At 49.0% G+C, this 13,888-nt stretch overlaps 1 pseudogene; it reads left to right on the forward strand.

Annotated features, from left to right (window-relative positions):
* The first annotated feature begins 9,102 nt into the window (after positions 1–9,102).
* Positions 9,103–12,666, forward strand: LOC103642578 ((E)-beta-caryophyllene synthase-like; annotated as a pseudogene).
* Positions 12,667–13,888: the final 1,222 nt, after the last annotated feature.

Consider the following 13,888-nt stretch of genomic DNA (forward strand, 5'->3'; position numbering starts at 1 on the left):
GGTGTATTTGTTGTGTTGGTCTGGTGCGCATGTAGTCGGTCTTTGCGCGGACAGTTTGGTGTAGTCTTTTTCGCACTTGTTAAGCTTGGTCCGGCTGCACCCTTAGGCGACTGTTGCACGGATAGTCTTCGCGGAAGACTTCGATTTTTCGCACTTGTTGTGCTAGTCAGGCTGCACCCTTAGGCGACTTTTGCTCGGATAGTCTTCGTGGAAGACTTCGATTTTTCGCACTTGTTGTGCTAGTCCGGCTGCACCCTTAGGCGACTTTTGCACGGATAGTCTTCGCGAAAGACTTCGATTTTTTGCACTTGTTGTGCTAGTCCGGCTGCACCCTTAGGCGACTTTTGCACGGATAGTCTTCGCGGAAGACTTCGATTTTTCGCACTTGTTGTGCTAGTTCGGCTGCACCCTTAGGCGACTTTTGCACGGATAGTCTTCGCGGAAGACTTCGATTTTTCGCACTTGTTGTGCTAGTCCGGCTGCATCCTTAGGCGACTTTTGCGCGGAGTTGTCGCACGGGAGGGTAGCTAGCGCTGGGCCTCGCGGTGACTTTGTGTTGGTCGAATGTCGAAGACCGTCGGCGCGGTCTTTTTTCGACGTAGATTTTTGCGGGGGATTTTTCACTTGTATATTACATGACTCCGCCTCGTTAAAAACCTCACCCCCCGGGAGGAAAAGAGTGCGGGCCAGAATAAAATTGTTTTTGCGAATTACAAGGGCGAACTGGCCCTGATGAGTCAAACAAAAAATTTGCGGAGATTATCGATGTTCCAGGAGTGCTCCAGGTCTTTGCCGTTTGGCGTTGCGAGCCTGTATGCGCTGGGGGAGGCCTTCGTCTTGACAATGAAAGGGCCCTCCCACTTGGGCTCCAGCTTGCCCCTGGACTCTGTCCGAGCTGTTCGGACGAGTACGAGGTCCCCTTCGCTGAATTCCCTCGGGATGACTGCGTGGTCGCGCCATGCTTTTGTCTGGGCTTGGTATTTATTTAGAGCCTGTAGAGCGAAGACTCGGTCTCCATCGATGAGATCCTTCGAAGTGGGTTCGTCCACGTCGGGGACAGCTGACAAGACTGTTCGCGGGGACCCATGCTTTATTTCTTGTGGGGTCATGGCCTCCGATCCATATAGAAGGCGGAAAGGGGTGAACCCAGTCACCCTGCACTCAGTCGTGTTTAGCGCCCAGACCGCCTCAGGTAACAAATCGGCCCACCTGCCCTTTTTTCGTCGAGGAGCATCTTTTTGACAGCTATGAAAATTTTTCCATTGGCACGTTCCACAACTCCGTTGGACTGCGGGTGATATACTGAGGCGAAGGCAAGCTTGGTGCCAATGGAGAAGCAAAAATCCTTGAAGTCTTGGCTATCAAACTGCTTGCCGTTGTCAACTGTTAGTTCGGACGGTACTCCGAAGCGGCAAACAATGTTTTGCCAAAAGAATTTCTGTGCAGTCTTTGATGTTATTGTGGAAACAGCCCTCGCCTCGATCCATTTGGTAAAGTACTCGACAGCGACGAAGGTGAACTTGAGGTTCCCCTGAGCCGTGGGCAGGGGCCCGACGATGTCCAGGCCCCAGCGATGGAGAGGCCATGTGTGGGCGATCAGTTTTGTGAATTGCGAGGGGCTGCCTGATCGAGGAGAAAACTTCTGGCAGGCTTCGTAGGACCTTGTGACCCGATTTGCGGCGCAGATCATTGCGGGCTAGTAGAAACCTTGGCGGATCACCTTTGCGGCTAGGGCCCTTGGCCCTGCGTGAGAGCCGCAAGTACCACTGTGGACTTCGCGCAGGATTTGGATGCCTTCAGTCTCGGTGACACATTTAAGCATTGGCTGACTGACCCCCTTCTTGTAGAGTTGGCCCTCAATCAGTGCGAAGTCCCGGCTTCGATGTTTGAGGCGCTTGGCCTCGTTGATGTCGGTTGGGTGGTAGTACCCCTGTAGGAACAGGGTTATTGGTGCCCGCCAGTCTTCGGTCATAATAAGGTTGACTATGCGATGGCCCTCGCTGTCATTGGTTATTTGGAGCCCTTTGGGGCTCCGGACGGCTGGTGTGCCGATAACATGGTAGAACACGTCGGAAGGCAGGGACTCGCCTCTAGCGGCAGCCTTGGCCAATGCGTCGGCTTCTTCATTCTTGGCCCGGTCCACATGCTGCAAGGTGAATCCCTTGAATTGTCTCTCGAGACTTCGGATGGCCGCGAGGTATTGCATAAGTGGGGTCCTTTGCTGCATAGTCTTTCTCGACTTGGCCGGCAACTACCTTGGAACCTGTTCTGATAATGCAGGTGGTGACACCAAGGGCCCTCAGCTTGCGGAGGCCGAGGATGACTGCTTCGTATTCTGCTATGTTGTTTGTGCATCTGTCAGATTCCAGAGCGAAGCTGAGGCGTGCCGCGTATCGGTGCTTGACCCCGGCGGGTGAGGTGATGACTGCAGCGGCGCCTGCCCCCGCATGGCACCATGCGCCATCGCAGTGGATCGTCCAAACTTTCTCTACGGACGGGTCCGGCTCTGTTATTGGCCCAGTCCAGTCGACGACGAAGTCTGCCAGAACTTGTGACTTGATGGCTGTCCTGGGCTCGAAATTGATGTGGTAGCCGGAGAGTTCGGCCGCCCACTTGGCAATCCTGACCGATGCCGCCGGGTTTCTGAACAATTCACCTAGTCCCCTATCTGAGGTGACCCGGACCTTGAATGCTTCAAAATAATGGCGCAATTTGCGCGAAGACATAACGACTGCATAGGCAATCTTCTCCAGTTCCGTCATGTTACATTTGGATGGTGTTAGCACTTCGGAGACGTAATAAACTGGGCACTGCCTGATCACGCCCTCAACTGTCTGCTCCTGCACCAGTGCCGCGCTGACCGCATGCGGCGAAGCCGCAACATAGAGCAACAGGGGTAGCGAAGAGTCGGGGCTTGTAAGGACTGCCAACTCCGACAGGTACTGTTTTAATGAGGCGAAGGCCGCTGCCTGCTCTGGTCCCCAAGCGAAGTCTTTTGCGCCACAGAGAGTTTTGAGGAAGGGGAGACTTCGCTCAGCGGATTTGGAGATGAATCTGTTGAGGGCGGCCAACCTGCCCGTCAGGCGTTGGACGTCTCTGGCGGACTGCGGAGGCGTCATGTTGATGATGGCATGAATTTTGGTTGGGTTGGCCTCGATGCCGCGGTGTGATACCAGGTAGCCCAATATTTTCCCCTGGCGAACGCCGAAGACGCACTTTTCGGGGTTCAGGCGAATTCTTGCGTCCCGCATGTTCGCGAATGTCTCAGCGAGGTCAGCAAGATGGTCCTCCTTGCTCCTGCTGGCGACGACGATGTCGTCCACATATGTGAATATATTTCTGCCGACTTGCCCCTCGAGCACTGTTTTGGTAAGCCGGAGAAGGTTGACCCGGCGTTCTTGAGTCCCTCCGGCATTCTGATAAAGCAATATGTGCCAAAGGGTGTTATAAAGCTGGTGCTAGCCTTGTCTTCCTCCTTCATATATATTTGATGGTAATCGGAGAAGCAGTCGAGGAGTGACATGACTTCGCATCCGGCCGCGCTATCGACTATTTTGTCGATCCGAGGCAGCGGGAAGTTGTCCTTTTAGGCAGGCCTTGTTGAGACTGGTGAAGTCGATGCACATTCGCCACTTGCCGCTCTTTTTCTGCACCATCACAACGTTGGAGAGCCATGTGGGGTAAGCCACTGGCTCGATAAATTTGGCTTCCAGGAGGCGATGTACGTCGGCCTTGGCGGCTTCTGTCTTCTCGTCAGACATTTTGCGGAGCCGCTGTTTTTTCGGTCTCACCGAAGGGTCGATTCCCAAGCTGTACTCAATTATGGATCGGCTGACCCCGACCAGGTCGAGGGCTGACCAGGCGAAGACGTCTTTGTTTTTGGACAAGTAGTAGAGAAGTTTCTCCTCTTCCAGCGAAGTGAGGTCTTCGCTGGTGGTGACTGTCTGCTTGGGCGTGGCCTGGTCTAGGGGAACAGTCATGGTCCCGTCGTTGCTCTGCAACTGTGCCTTGTCGTGTTCTTTGTCGGTTGGGCTGACGGACGCAGGGACCTCGCGCTGGGCCGTGAGGCAGTGCACATTTCTTTGCCTAGGGACGAAGTCCCGCTCTATGTTGTGCGCAGTTTGCTGGTTGCCGTAGACCGTGATGGCGCCTAACGGACCTGGTATCTTCATGCACAGGTACAGTCCGTGAATGGCTGCCTCAAACTTGTTGATAGAGCCCCAGCCCATGATGGCATTGTACGGATACACCATATCGATGATATCAAAGGTTACTTGCTCACTTCGGGCATTGGGTGCTACACCGAAGGAGAGAGGCAGTTCTATTTTGCCGACAGCAAAAGTGCCCTTGCCGCCGAAGCCATACAACGGGTTGTCCGAAGGCTTGAGCAGGTTGTGGCTTATGCCCATGCGGTCGAAGGCATGGAGGAAAATGATGTCTGCTTGACTGCCATTGTCGACTAGGACTTTGTGCAGGTCCCAGCCAGCCACGCTGCAGTTGATAACCATGGCGTCGATGTGGGGGGCGCTGCGCAGGTCGACGTCTCGTGCGTCGAAGGTTAGCGGTACGTGGGACCACTTTGTCTGCACGACTGGGCCGGTGATGGCGACGTGGTTGATGCTGCGGTAGTGGTCCCGCTTCTGCCGCTTTATGTCGAAGTCGGTGCTGGACCCCCCAGTGATCATATGAATGACTCCGCGATACGGCTGATCGGCGAAGTCTTCTTGTTTTGGGGCGTGGGGGTGGGGGATGTTTTGTTGTTGCTGGTGTGGAGGTGGGGGTGGGGGAGGTACGATTTGTACTTCCTGGTGGTGTTGGTATGCGTGGTGCGGTGGATGCGAGGCGGGGGCGTGGATGTATGGTGGAGGGGGTTGCTGATAAGTGTGCGCGACAACTCTAGGGTTGTCGGCTGGCTGCGCCCGTGCCATCCTGTCTTTGGTGGCCTTCGTCTCTGGGCAGTCTCTGGTTTGGTGGGCGCAGTCTTCGCCATGAAAAAGACAGTAGAATCGGCGCGGCGACTGCGCACGCCCCCGACCCCTACTGCGAGTTCCATTTCCGCGGCTCTGGGGGGATATTCCTGGCGGCGAGGGGTGTCACCAGCGGGGTGCTGGTTGGCGATGTTGTGCACCTGCTGCTGATTGCGGCCGTCTCAACTGGAGTCTGGCTGCGGAGTCCTCGTCCACGTGCGGCTGGACTGTGGGGCATCTTTGGGTTTCCTCTGAGACTCAACCTTGCGCTAGTGGAGCTCTTCGGATTTGGCATATTTTTCAAATAGCTGATATAATTCCTGGAGGTTCTTGGGCGGATCTCTGATGCAGTGGCTGTAAAGGACGCCGGCGCGGAGGCCACTGATGGCGTAGTGGATGGCGATCTGGTCATCGACTGAGGGCAGCTGTGAATTGAGTGTTAGAAACTTGCGGTAATACTCCCGCAGAGTCTCTTTTTCCAGCTGCTTGCAGAGTGAGAGTTCGGCCAAGGCGTCGGTGTCTGGGCGGTACCCTTGGAAGTTGAGCAGGAATTTATCCCGGAGGCTTCTCCAGGAGTCAATGGACAACGGGGGCAACCTGGTGAATCAGGTGAGAGCTGGGCCTTCAAGGGCGATGATGAAAGACTTGGCCATCGTGGCGTCGTCCCCTCCGGAAGATGCAACGGCGACCTGATAACTCATGATGTATTGTGCTGGGTCAGTGCTGCCGTTGTACTTGGGATAGGTCCCTGCCCGGAAGTTGGCAGGCCAGGGTGTCACTTGCAGGTGTGGCGCCAGGGGACTTCGCTCGTCGAGGTAGTTGACCCCTTGGAATGGCGCGGCGTGTGGGAAGGCGTGGTCGCGCTGGGGGAAGTGTAGGTCTTCCATTTGCGTGCGCTGTTGCAGGGGTGGCCCGTGCTGCAGGCCGAGGTGGCCTTCGCGTATGTCTTCCAGTTGTGCGCGCTGTTGCAGGGGTGGCCCATGCTGCAGGCCGAGGTGGCCTTCGCGCTGCATCAGCGCGATCTCCCGCTCGAGGTCCTGGGCCTTCTGCTCTTCGTCGCGTATCATTTGCCGCACCTTGGCTAGTGCAGACACGCTGGCGCTTGGCCTCCAGTATCTCTTTTTGCCTCTGGAGATTGCGGTTCTTGATGCGCAAGGCACGCAGCTGTAGTTGTTCTTCCGATGAGACACCGAGGACTTCGCCGTCCTAGGTGAGGTCCGCGCCCTCCGGTGGGGCGAAGCCTGGGGGAGGTTGCGGTTGTCCTTCAGGGCCGCAGGTGCGGAGAGCGTCGTCTTCGCAGGTGCGGAGAACGTCGTCTTCAGTAGCCTCTTGGTGGGTGGAGTGGGTGATGGCGAGGGCCTTGCCCTTTTTTGCGGCCAGCAGTGCTGCCTTCGCAGCCTCGTCAGCCTTCGAGCTAGCTTTCTTGGGTGCCATCGCGGGTGGTTTTTTCGTAGCACAAACGGTGGGCGCCAAATGTTGGAACTTGCTGTCTGATGCAAGGGGATCCAACGGGGGTGTGTAGTGACGTAAACAGGGTTCTCGCACGAGATGGCAAAAGCTCTGTTAATCTAGCCTCTCAAGGGCACTGTGCGGGGGTATTTATAGGTATCTGAGTGCCCAGCGTCCTGTGTTAAGGACGCATGTGCCCTCAGACACCTAGGTTATCCCCAGAATATTCCCATAAAGCGGGGTTACAGACCATAATTACAGGGATGCCTTTACAAATTAGGCCCGTAATGCGCAACGGCCACGCAGGGCCTGTTACAGTGGGCCGGATCACACGTGGGCCTCCATGCTGGACGAGGTCGCAAGATGAGACGACCTCGTCACAGGTCTTCATCTGGTGACGTATGGGACGATGGGTGAGCCTGCCCGTTGTCTTGTCTCCATTGGTCCAGCGATTATGGCGAAGGCATCGAGCGAAGGGTGGCGTCTTCGCCTTCGCCCCAACATTGGCATCAATCACCAAAAAGGGGGAGATTGAAAGGGAAATAGGCTTACACATTTTCCTAATTATTTTTGGTGGTTGAATTGCCCAACACAAATAATTGGACTAACTAGTTTGCTCTAGATTATGAGTTCTACAGGTGCCAAAGGTTCACAACAAACCAATAAAAAGACCGAAAAAGAATTCAAATATAGAGAGCAAAAGTCAGCCGAAGTGCGCCCTGGTCTGGCGCACCGGACTGTCCGGTGTGCCACCGGACAGTGTCTGGTGCACCAGAGACTCCAACTCCGAACTGCTCACCTTCAGGAATTATGGAGGCCGCTCCGCTATAATTCACCGGACTGTCCGGTGTAGCACCGGACAGTGTCCGGTGACGCACCGGACTGTCCGGTGTGCCAGCGGAGCAACGACTACTTCGCGCCAACGGTCGTCTGTAGAAGGCATTAAATGCGCTACAGTGCGCGCCAGAGTCAGAGCAGAGCCAGATGGCGCACCGGACAGTGAACAGTGCCTATCCGGTGGCCCAGAAGACAGAAGCTCCAACGGTCGGAATCCAGCGGCCAGGTGACGTGGCAGGCGCACCAGACAGTGTCCGGTGGCGCACCGGACTGTCCGGTGCGCCATGCGATAGCGCCTTCACCAAACAGCTAGTTTGGTGGTTGGGGCTATAAATACCCCCAACCACCCACCATTCATTGCATCCAAGTTTTCTGACTTCCCACACCTTACAAGAGCTATAGCATTCAATACAAGACACACCAAAGAGATCAAATACTCCCCAAGTCCATAGATCATTCTCAATCAAATAGTGACTAGAGAGAGAGTGACTTGTGTTCATTTGAGCTCTTGCGCTTGGATTGCTTCTTTTTCTCATTCTTTCTTGTGATCAACTCAATTGTAACCGATGCAAGAGACACCAATTGTGTGGTGGTCCTTGCGGAGACTTTGTGTCCCGTTTGATTGAGAAGAGAAGCTCACTCGGTCTAAGTGACCGTTTGAGAGATGTAAAGGGTTGAAAGAGACCCGGTCTTTGTGACCATCTCAACAGGGAGTAGGTTTGCAAGAACCGAACCTCGGTAAAACAAATCCTTGTGTCTCACTCTTTATTTGCTTGTGATTTGTTTTTCGCCCTCTCTTTCGGACTCGTTCATATTTCTAACGCTAACCCAGCTTGTAATTGTGCTTAAGTTTATAAATTTCAGATTCGCCCTATTCACCCCCCCTCTAGGCGACTTTCAGTAAACTAACAAATGTTTGTTTCTTTTAAAGGGTTCGGACTCACATCATGCTAGTCCGCCTCCGGATCAGAGCACGTTTATGGACTTATTGATGAACACAAGTGGCGGCGGCTCCAATGACCCACCAATGGAATTAATTAATATGGAGGCTTGTGTGGAACTTACTATCATTGCGTTTTGTATGGACTTTAACTTGTTTCAGATGGATTTGAACTTCTTTCTTATGGACTTGAACTTGTTTGAATATTGAATATGGTGCTTGTGTTATGTTATGTTGAATATGGTGCTTGTGTTGTGATATACTGAATGTTGTGTTTGTATTGTGCTGTTATGGAGGCTTCCCATCTGGGGAGGGAGAAAAATAAAATTGGGTATTAAAAAAAATTATTCACTAAGAGTGTCGGCCCCCACATTCTTATATGCGCCCAGATAGGTTGCTGACCGCGCGCGTAGTAAGAGTGTCAGCCACGTCACTGGCCGACACTCTTAACATAAGAGTGTCGGTTGCGTGTTGAACCGACACTCTTAACTTAAGAGTGTCGGTCCCCACACTTCTATACGAATAAGAGCGTCTATTTTAGAGTGTCGGCTAAGAGTGTCGGTCAACCGATACTCTTATACTAAGAGTGTCGGCTTATTTCAGTAGGAGTGTGAGGTTTTAGCCGACACTCCTTGCCTTTTTTTTCTTGTAGTGATATATATATATATATATATATATATATATATATATATATATATATATATATATATATATATATATATATATATATATATATATATATATATATATATATATATATATATATATATATATATATATATATATACTATGCAAAGACAGGTGGTCTCTGTGATCGAGAGGGCGCGCAGCAGCAAGTAGCCGTCCAGAGAACAGAACAGAACTATGCAACGACAGTGGTCTCTGTGATCGAGAGGGCGCAGAACAGAGATGGCCACCAGCGTCCCCGTCCCTCTCGCCTCACAGGCGCCGCAGCGCAAGCCACGGACCTACACCCGAGCCCATGGGGTGACTTCTTCCTCCACCACATCCCATGCACTCCGTCACAGGTACATACATGCATGCTGCTCTCTGTCTACGTCAAGGGGTGGCATCTACTTTCAACGTCTTGTTCTGTCGCAGCTCTTGTCGATGAAGGAGAGGGCAAAGGTCAAGGAGCAACAGGTGAGGCAGATCATACAGGAAACAATGGCCTCCTCCAACCTGCTTCGGAAGTTGGAGCTTGTGGACACGCTGCAGTGTCTCGGGGTGGACTACCGCTGCAACGAGGAGATCGACCAGTTGCTTCGCTCTGTCTACGACGGCGACAAGGACGGAGGCGGCTCCGACGATCCGGTTCTACATGCTGAGGAAGCATGGGTATACAAAGTACAAAAGAGCTCTATAGTGACGGTTATAAACATATTTTTATTGGCGTTTTTTAGAACCGTCAGTACTAGAGGCCAGTAAAAATCATTATGTTTACAGGCGGGTAGCTGAGGACCGCCAGTGAAAATCGATTTCCACTTGCGGTTTGAGTTAAGAAAATCGCCAGTGGAAATCGATTTTCACTAGCGGTCGACGTAATAAATCCGCTAGTAAAAATTATTTTTAGAAACATTAAACGGGTTTTTAAAACAACAAAAAAATATTTAAGTAGAGGACTCAGCCCACCCTACCTCTGTCGCAAGTCGCGGCATTTTTCGCGCGCTACACGGTTGTGAGTAATCGAACTGTCGACCTCACCCTCGCGCTTACCTTCCACTATCACTCTATCTATGACATACTTTGTTTCTAGTTTGTAGTTGTTTTGTCCACATATTACAACCATTTGAGTGTAAATTGCTTGTTTAAGACCGTAATCGAATTCAAATAAAAAAGTTGTCAACTACAAAGTTGAATAACTTTTGAAGTTCTACAATTTTTATTTTGACACTTTTTTCATCCGATGTAGTTTCCAAAATTTTAATTTTAAATTTGACATACTTAGATTCAATTTTTGAGAACCGAAATAAGTTCAAATAAAAAAGTTGTCAACTACAAAGTTTCATAACTTTTATAGATCTACAACTTTTATTTTAGTAGTTTTATCATACAAGATCATTTGAAAAACACGAAAAATTAAGGATAAAAATAATTTCTAATGTCGGTTACTTAAGAAAACCGCCAATAGAACTCGATTTCTACAGACGGTTCCTTAAGAAAATCGTCACTAGAAATCATGGATTTTTACAGACGGTTTTCTTAAGAAACCGCCGCTAAAAATAGCACGGTCGGTTGATAACCGAATCTATCTGTAAAAATATATCGTTCTAAAGGTAAAAAAAACGCCACTAGAAATTACGAGACGAGTGCGGGAGCGTCTCGAGCGACGATGCCAGCTGCTTGCTCATGCTGTATGACGCTGCTCATACGAGAACTCACGGGGTGGAGATTCTTGACATCATCGCTTGGACCAAGAGCCGCCTGCAATCCCTGCTGCTGGAGGAGAACCTAGGGCTAGAGCCAGCGGCGGTATAACATTTTAGAGGCCCGAGACAAGGTTTCAAATAAAGATCCTTCAAATTATTTTTAATATATAAATATTACTAATTAAACACTCATAATACATCTAAAAATATTTATATCAAATAATAAGTAAATAAAAGGATATATATTATAGTATTACATTCAAATTTTCTTATTAAATATTTATATATTCATTATTTTGTTGATAGACTATTAAATCACATGACTAGAATTGAGCCCTATAAATTCGGGGGCCCGGAGCGACTGCCCCTCTGCCCCATCCTCAGGGCCACCACTGGCCAGAGCTTGCCGAGGAGGTGAGGTGCGCTTTGGAGGCGCCTCGGTTCAAGCGGGTGAAGCGAGTGGAGGCGAGGCGCTACATCTCCGTGTACGAGAAGAAGGGCGGGCGAGATAGGACCATAAGAGTTCGCCAAGCTGGACTACAACATCTCGCAAGCTATCTACTGTGATGAACTGAAAGAACTTACAGTGTAAGCAAACTACGCATCACAATATCATCACACTGATGCTTGCTTGATTATTATTAACAAAAAATAATAATTAATGTTGACGGGTTTGCTAAACCCACTATATATAAATAGTATTGTTGCCTCCGTTTTTTTATTTGTCGCGGGCTAGTTCATTTTTGAAATAAAATGTGAGAAATAGCAAAGAACGGAGGGAATGATATATAGGAATAGAGAATTTACTCGCTGATGAATGTATATATATATATATATATATATATATATATATATATATATATATATATATATATATATATATATATATATATATATATATATATATATATATATATATATATATATATATATATATATATAGATGGTGGAAGGATTTCCAATCACGTATAGATATGCGCTTCACGCAGGACAGAATGGTGGAGCTTCATTTCTAGATGCTTGGAGTGATACATGAGCCATATTACTCGTATTCGCGGATCATGATGACCAAGTTCCTCGTATTCGCAAACTTTTTCAATGACCTTTACAACAACTATAGCACCACAGAGGAGAGCAATATCTTCACCGCAGCCATGGAAAGGTCGGTTACATTTAATTGAAATTATTACACAGCATTAGCTCGGGGGTGAACAAAATATTTACCATTGCCTTGATTAAAAAAACATAATGACGACAAGTGGGATGAACAGATCGCTCATCAACTTTCAGCAGGCTTGAAGGTACTCTTGGTCAGCATAATGAACACTACAAACAAGATCGAAGAGGAGTTAAAACTTCAGGGGAACATGCACGCTGAACTGGTCAAGAAAATGGTAAACAAAATTCTGCCAGCTCCAAGAGATCACAGTACACTAAGAGATCATTACCATCTGTACATATATTTACACATTTTATAGGTGATTAACACTGCCAAATCCTACCATGCTGAGGTGAAATGGCGCGATGAACACTTCGTGCCAACCACTGTTGAGGAGCACCTCCAAATTTCTATCCCGAGTAGTGGTCGCATGCAGATGACAAATCTTGCGCTCATTTCATCAAGGGGAAACATGACTACTAGAGAGGACGCCGAGTGGGTTTTCACCTTCCCCAAAATCGTCAGAGGCGCTTGTATTGTGGGGCCGCATCTGCAACGACATTGTGTCACATGAGGTTAGCTCTCCACCACATATGAACTACTTCTACAAATTAAAGTCGTGAATTTTTTTTTGCTCACATTATATTGTCGTTCTTGCAGCGGGAACAAGCTTCTTTAGATCATGTGGCATCCACGGTTCAGACTTGCATGAAGCAGTACGAAGTGACAGAAGAGGAAGCCAACGAGAAGCTTAGAGCTATAAACGAGATGGCATGGATGGACATCGTCCAAGACAACCTTGAGCAGGAACGCCCCATAGCACTTCTCGACACGGCGATCAATGTTGCACGAATTGCAGATTTCTTATACAAGCGTGAAGATGCGTACACCCTCCCATTCAGCCTCAAGGACATTATAGGTTCAATGTACGTCTAATCTGTGTGAGCTTCTTAATCGAGCATTTGTACGTAAGAAAGACTCCTCAGTGTATGCTGATTAGCAAAGGTCCGTCAAGGGTACATTTAATCCCAAATTATTGTACAAGTGTTATGTGTGATCTACCATATATATATATATATCCTAATACATGTGTCTTTGTTTGTGTTCTAAACATATATACCATTTGTGGCTATTTTCCATGTATGAACTACACACACATAGTATGAACTACCACAAAAAAGCTATCATAACACCCTTATCACCGCCGATTATTGCATAAGCAGCCATAAAATCACTTCGTTGTCGGTTAGAGGGACGACAAGACGTGGAGACAAATTGAACTAGCGGTGAAAAGTTCTATCATCGTCGGGTATACATTGGATCCAACAGTGATCCTTGGTGACTGTTTCTCTGCTGGCGGATTATGTGGTGGTGAGCTAGCTACGACAATTGCTATGGCCATCGGTTCGAAATAGACAATAGTGGATTGATGATCAACAATTCTTGTAACTGTTCATGCAGGAGGGTAACTGTCGTGGTGTGCGACTAGAATTGTACAATTGACCCGCATCGCTTGACCTCACAAGCGCAGAAAGTTGGTGGGACCTCACCAGCGCAAAAAAGCTGGTTGGGGTGGCTAGGTTGACGAAATTATGGTCGGTGAAAGCATCTAGGCCCCTGGTTGGTTTTAGTGATTAATGACAACGTAAGATTATATATGACTAACGTGTGTTTTGTAGAGCAAATGGTAAGTTAGGTCACATTACAGGAAGTTGCGCTACAACGATGAAAACAATTCCTGAGATGAGAACTTGAAGTGACTGCTGAAAAAGATGAATCAAAAGATGAAGGACTTCATATTCTAAGTGTCAAAGGAGTTGTGGACACTTGGTATATAGTTTAAACTTCTATTTTTATTTTAGTTGTACTATAAAGAGGGGTTGTGGATGAGTCGTTTGACCAAGAGAAATCTAGTGTAGTGTTGGTGCATGTTCACACTCACAACTAGTGCTAGGTGTCAATCTATCTCACTCACAAGTTATAACAAAAAAGGTTTAGAAAAACCTAAGGAAAAGAACTTGTACTTGCTGACCTAGGGGCACCGGACTGTCTGCTATGCACCGGACTGTCCAGTGCTCCCCCTGACAGTGGGCCCAAGAGTGCCCCGGGAGCAACCCTCTGCCCCCGAAGAAACCTGAGAGCGCGATGTTCGCTGGCTCGAATTTTA

This window comes from Zea mays, chromosome 10, assembly GCF_902167145.1.
Source record: "Zea mays cultivar B73 chromosome 10, Zm-B73-REFERENCE-NAM-5.0, whole genome shotgun sequence".
Classification (NCBI taxonomy): domain Eukaryota; kingdom Viridiplantae; phylum Streptophyta; class Magnoliopsida; order Poales; family Poaceae; genus Zea; species Zea mays.